This window comes from Hylaeus anthracinus, unplaced genomic scaffold, assembly GCF_026225885.1.
Source record: "Hylaeus anthracinus isolate JK02 unplaced genomic scaffold, UHH_iyHylAnth1.0_haploid 12002, whole genome shotgun sequence".
In the NCBI taxonomy this organism is placed as follows: Eukaryota; Metazoa; Arthropoda; class Insecta; order Hymenoptera; family Colletidae; genus Hylaeus; species Hylaeus anthracinus.
This window is the reverse complement of record NW_026534349.1, coordinates 5,487,185-5,493,841: the sequence shown is the minus strand read 5'-3', so window position 1 is coordinate 5,493,841 and position 6,657 is coordinate 5,487,185.

The window sequence follows — 6,657 nt, the reverse complement described above, 5'->3', positions numbered from 1 at the left end:
GCATCGAATTTGGGACGAAGAGGAATTTATTTTCTTTGAATCGAATTCTCTTCCAATCGAAGCCCAACGAATACCTGTTCGTACCTTAGCTTATCAACGATACCTCGAACCGACCATTTTTACCATTCTTTCATTTCGATGCAGAGCGAGCTAAGAGTTTCTAATAGACACGTTGATCTCGAATGAGTTGCACGAATATCGGCCTGGTCTCGGACGTTCGTGGAACTAGGGATAAACGTGTTTTTCCAAAGCCTTATTACGGCGTCTCGAATCTCGGATGAGCGTCATGCAAGATGCCTGTAATCACACAATACTGGTACCTTGAATTCGCGTGTTCGCGGATCGTGGGAACTGGTGTAGTATCTTTCAAGAGCGTGGGTTAGCAGTATTAGTGTTTATTCAGCGGGCAGAACAATGCACAGGACTGTCGGTGGCCGTTCCGCGTTGCTGCTCCCAAGATCATCAGCAGCCCGTTGCTACTGTTCTAAGTGTAGCTTTGTCACTTTCGGATGACTAAGGTGGTCCCCCCACTTCTACAAGTGGCCATCAATGAAATCATAAGCGTTCCCATCTCGCCAACGGATTACGTGATGAATCCTGCACAACAGAATTGCCGAGCAACTTTTATTATAGAAGATTCCGTCGGCGACAAGGTTTCTATATTCCACGCTAAAAAATGCCCTTCTCATCGCTCTATAGAACTCCAAGCTCTTAATCGCTCCTTTTCCTAAACTATACCCTCCAACTGAAGCATATTCGAGTAACACTCTTGCCAATATAAATGCCTCCTTGAATACAGATGTCTGCTATCAGAATCTTACTCTAGACATAGAGTATACCTCGGTTACAGGTGCTCGGTTACGGTAAAGCAAAGTGGCTCTACAATTCGTAGAGGTGACAGAGCAGAGGTCATCTCCCGTTTGCGACTGGATAACGGTCGAATGGTCGATTTCACGTGTAAACCTTGCGCCGTTAACGCAATTTCCATGAAAGGTGTGTACTCCGCGGAAGACAGCTCGCAGAGCTACCGAGGTCCCTGGTTATTGATCGCCTGGCTGGCTGGCTGGCTGGCTGGCTGACTCGCTGGTTGATTTTACTCCCGGCCCGAGAAGGACCATACTGGATGTGGTATGGATATAATGGTCGCCTATACCTACGCGGTACACCCACACCTGCCTGGCGAAGCTACACGTAAGCCTGGTTGCACGAGGGAACGACGCAGATACCGATTAAACTCTGCCTAGATGCTACGACGTTGAATATTACAATTTATACGTTCGGAATGAAACGTTGACGAAATTACTTTCTCACGTGAGAACGATAATTAGGTATTTCGTAGGATTTCGGAGGTTGGGAGTTAATTTTAAGATTCAGTATTTGGGAAATTGGGAATTTTTAGGCTCGAGTGGGAGGATCGTTGCAGACCTATCATTGGTTGCCTGTTTAGAACATCTGACCAGAGTTAGCAAGTTTTGTAGGATTCGGAGTTGCTGGGGCCCTAAGATTCAGTACTTGAGAAATTGGGAATTTTGAGGTTCGAGAGGGAAGATCGATGCAGGCCTTACGCATCGGTTGTGTATCTGGAATGCGACGTGTCTGGAACAAGATAATCCTTTTATCCATCTGACCAAAGTTGGAAAGTATATGCACCCGTAAGCTCGTTAGTCGTCGTGCTATATTCAGTTTGTTTACTCGTAGAAAGGTTTACGTAATCTGTGCTGATGCAGAGTGGAATGTTACGATGGTAACGTCCAGGGTGAGGGCCCGATAGTAGAAAGCTCTTGTAAGAAACACCACATCTAAGTCAGGATTTCGATTGCATATTAATGACATTTCTGATTTACCATTTTTACTATTGTCGTCGCTTTTGCATTTCAAGACACTGTAACCTTCAGCTCGTAGAAATAATCCGCGAGGATGCAGGGTAGAATATACAATGGTACAATTTTCAAGATGGACACGTTTTCGATGATTTTTCTGGTTTGTTCTAGCGAACGGAAAGATTATTATTGCAGGCCTGCGGGGAAATGACGCAGACATCGAGGGCTGCGAGCTCGCCACTGTGGAGTCGAGGATCCCAGGTAGGTGGTTTCGTATCCAGGCAACCTGGGCTAGTTCGAGCCGTAACCACACCCTCGATTGACCAATTTATTACTCATCTAACAACCGTCGGCTACTGTGCGCCGCAGTGTGTGATTCTGATGTGGCGCCTTCTAGACCGAGGTATCCTGGGACGTTGCAGGGCTCCCGCTTGGATAACCTAGATTTTGATACTCTCTCGCTTTCAATTAGCCGTCCGATAGCCCGCTGGCCGGCTGGATCGATAACACTCACATTCAAATATTTTCTGCGGAACGTGGAAACCGTGGCGGAGGCTCTATCGAACGCAGAAGATCCATTGCTTGAATAGAATTCAATTACAGTTGGGGTACTGGTAAATTGTAGTTGAAGGAATCGCTTATCTCGAAGATACGTCTGAGGAAGTCGGTTGATTTGAAGATGTTCCACGATTTAATAATTTTAGAAATTTTTTGGAGAAAGCACGGATATTGGTTGCGTTCGTGGTATTACTTTAGTTTTCAGACTTTTTCGAATAGTAACGCAGGGGTGGCTTTGCTGTGTGGACTCCATGCTGGAGATAGCGGAGTCAAGGTGTACGGAGGACGTAATAGAGGAGTAGATATACCTATATCGTGCGCCATAGTGAACGTCATAGAGTGGAGATAACAGTAGACGATGCAGTAGATACAGTAGAGTAGGGGTGCTTTTACATTTTGTATCCTATCTATCTATTAGCGCAGAGATACCCCTACAATTTGGATCCCACGATAAACATAGAAAAGCTAAGTTCGTTCGAAATCTAGACCGTCTACGATTCAGACCCTGCAGCATCAAATATGATATCCACGTCGTAGACAATGCACCAGAAGATCGTCGCGAAGCGTATCCACCAATGGTGCAAGCTTCCATATCCGAAAAAGTCCATCGTCGACGCCCCAGCTCGGGGATCCCGAAGCTCTCGCGAATCAACGGGGAATTCAGCCGCGACACGTCAGCTTTCGCCTCCCAGGCCGATTCCGTGGCGGTAATAACCATCTGGCCTCCCTCCCCCGCGATTCGTGACGTGGGCGGAGGTACGAACGCGAGAACTTGCGAGGAAGCCTTAATGATCGGGCGCTTCTTCCACGAACCCGGGGAATCTGATTCAAGGGGAGAAAGAGGCGGCCAGCGTGGGTGGACGGGCGGCTAAAGTCAGATCTCCAAGGTTTCATAGGTGTGTTGGCTACAAACGGTTGCCAGGCTACCGACTAGGGAGGCAACCGGTCAATACCTCGCCTCTGGTGCCGGCTTACCTCCGCATAAGCTAAAACGTCACCGGTGGAGAGTTGCTCTCCACCTGTCCCGTCCTTCCCACCGACCCTTCCCTCCCCCTCGACGGCCACACATCAGCGCCAGCAGCAGCACCCAGGACACCGATCCCCTCCATCGACCCACGCCACCATCCACCGTTTCCCGCCGTTAACGACGACCACGGGCCGCTAACCCCTCATCCGTATCTCGCTATCCACGCTTTTCGATGTGTGCATCGGCACCCTACCTCGGCGCGCACCGGCCGCGATCGCTGCTAACGCTTTTAAGTCGTTCGAAAATGGAGATCAGCGTTTTGGGAGGCATTCGAACTACTCCTTTGGAGGCATGCGCAGGTTACAGGGGTGGAATTGTAAAAATAATAGGGTGTAAAGGGTACATCAATTTTAATTTGTGATGGTGTCAACGCATTTCGTCTTTAAAGTCATCAATAATAATGCATGAAGCAATTTTTTTCTTGTGGTCCAGGTACACCTAGTGCCTTCAACAACGATACACGGAAAAGAAGAAGTGTGTATAGGGGTGGAATTATAAAAATAGGTCTATTATAGGGTACAAAGGCTACATCTACTACAGCACTATCAATTTTAATTTGTGATGGTATCAACACAATTCGTCCTCAAAACCGTAATGAATAATGCAGGAAGCAATTTTTGTTGGTGGTCCAGGTACACCTAGTATTTTAAACAACGATACATAGAAAAGAAGAAGCGTGGATGATTGAGTTTGATGGCATTTGAAACGAAGGGTACACTGTAGGGTACGAATTATAAAAATGCCTCTACTATAGAGTACCAATTACAGAGGTATCTCTGCTTAACGACACCCAACGTAGGGTCCGATTTCCGTGGGTATCAGCGCAACTAATCCCTAAATCCATCAAGAGAACCTGAAGAGCCGAAGCGTCCAGGTCTCCAACAAGAAACAAACCGCAAGACACCGCGTCGAAACGTATTCCCGCCGTTGGGGGAGTCCCCCGTAATAACGTTGACCTTTTAGCGTCGAAAGGAAGGCTTCGGGGCCGAAAGCAACGCAGTCATCGAGTCAAAAAGCGACGGAAAGGAAGCAGGACGCCCCCGTCGAGCCAGGGGATGCACCGACACGGGAGAGTCTCGCATGTTTGCGAGCGCCGCGAGGAGCGAGCGAGAGGGGAACACCGGGGCTTCCCCTGGCTGCGGTTCCCGGAAATGGGTGGCTGGCTCGGTCGCCACGAAAGGAACACGCGTGAACACGAGTACGCGCGAAGGGAGATATCAGCCATTTCATAGATAATTTCATGGAGACCTGGGGGAACGATCGACCCAGGGGGTTCGTTTCGAGAAAACGATCAAATATTCCAGTTACTCGATTATTCCACGGGCAAAATTCTCGAACGTCACGAGGGAAGAGCTTGAGCTTGTTTGTTTAAAAGTACTTGGTCGATACCTTTAACCAGTTGGAAAGGATTTCATTCTGACATCGTTGTGATAGATACCATTAAATACAAAATGGATTCTAATCGACGAAATCCTTCATAGGATATTCGCCTGTATTCAGTTTCTCTCCAGCTTCGCTCATCAACCTCCGCTATCTGTACCTGATCAAACCTATCGAATTAACATGCACCTTCCACCGTGAGGACACAAAAAACCGTTGCAACCTCATTATCAAACATCAAAGCTCGAACGCTGCGTCATCGAATTAATTCCACTTAGCCCCGTCCTTGTTCTGGTTTCCTGTGGAAGCGTTTCCAGCTATCCAGGCCGCTGATCCTCGGCCAAGAGTAGCATGTACGACCTCTACTCTACTACATCTAGAATACAAACGCGATAGTCGAAGCATACTCGCTCTGCTATGTCTAAACAAAAAGAGCGTATCTTGCAAACATTTCCTGGAACGTTGATCTAACCTAGGCACGTTGAACCTTCGAGAATGTAACCTGAGAGGTGAGCTCGCATAATTCGGTATTTAGGGAAATTGGCCGAGTAATTGTATCTGTCACGATATTAGGAATATCCGTTAATGGCCTGTTCGCCGACGTACCATTGCTTCAGCCGCGATCATTAGGGCCTCCTTAACTCGCGGCGTCTTGACATTTCGACTAGAAAGCTCAATTATTCATTTTAACGAGCTGATTTTATCGAGGAGCCGTCGAGACGTACTGTAAAGCTCTCGTAGACGCGTTTTACGTCGTTATGATTTATACTCGCGCGGAGGATGCGAGGTTGCCATCAGATTCGGACGAGATCCACTCAAAACTTCTTATCGATCATGTTTCCAGGGTTATTTGGAGTTACGCGAGGCTCATTGTGTAACCCAATGTGATGTAATAAATTGGACCACGTGATTCTTTCCTTCGTGAATAAATTTCGATTGAATATTTGGTGGTTTCCCGTGAACGAGGTTTCCTTGTTATATGCGGAAAAATATCTCTGCATTCGTGTATGTGGTTCGAAGTCCATTATTAAGCACAGAGGTATGCGTTGGCCTGATACCGATGGCCGAAAAGTATTCACGATGTGCAGTCTTATGTAATGAATATACCAAGCATTTCATGTATTTGTAAACGTACGATATAACGGAACAAAAAATATTCATAATGAATTTTTAATGAATTTTTCTCTAATGACACTCCGCGAGTACCATAAAACCTAATCTACGCGAGACACGATCCCCAACTTTGTCACGCCTACAGCGAAGACATGATTATAAATAAAAATTCATCCGTTTGTATCGTTGCAACGATCGGGGCTCGCTGGGAAGTCTAAGAACGCAGTACAAAGCCCTCATCCTCGCAGCCGAGCGATCTGGCCGCGGGCGACTCGATTCCTCTGTTTCAGCCGCTCGGCTCACCTGCGCTCACCTGTCTTCCGCTCACTTTCCTTACCCCTACGTGGGCGACACACAACTCGCGATCCACTTCGCGGCGACCATTTAAACATCGCTGTTTCCCAACGGAGCTCGCCCAGCTCCCACATTACCGATTAGACAGCCACGCGACTCGAGGCCTCGATTACGCCATCGCAGGAGTCTAGCTATGCATTTAGACGTCCGTCGTATATGGAGATTTTCCTTCGTGCTCTTAGAAATCCGCTCGAACAATCGTCGTTGCGATGGTTCGCCGTTCTCTCATTTGACGCGTACGAACGTTGCTGGAACTTGGTGAAACTTTGCTTTCGAGGAGGACACTCGAAGTTGGAACATCTTTTAGTCGAGAATGGTCGGAGAATTGGTGCGATCAGGTACCAAAAAATTGACATTGGTATTTCTTTTATATTTCTACGTCAAATACCGATACGGCTAATTTAC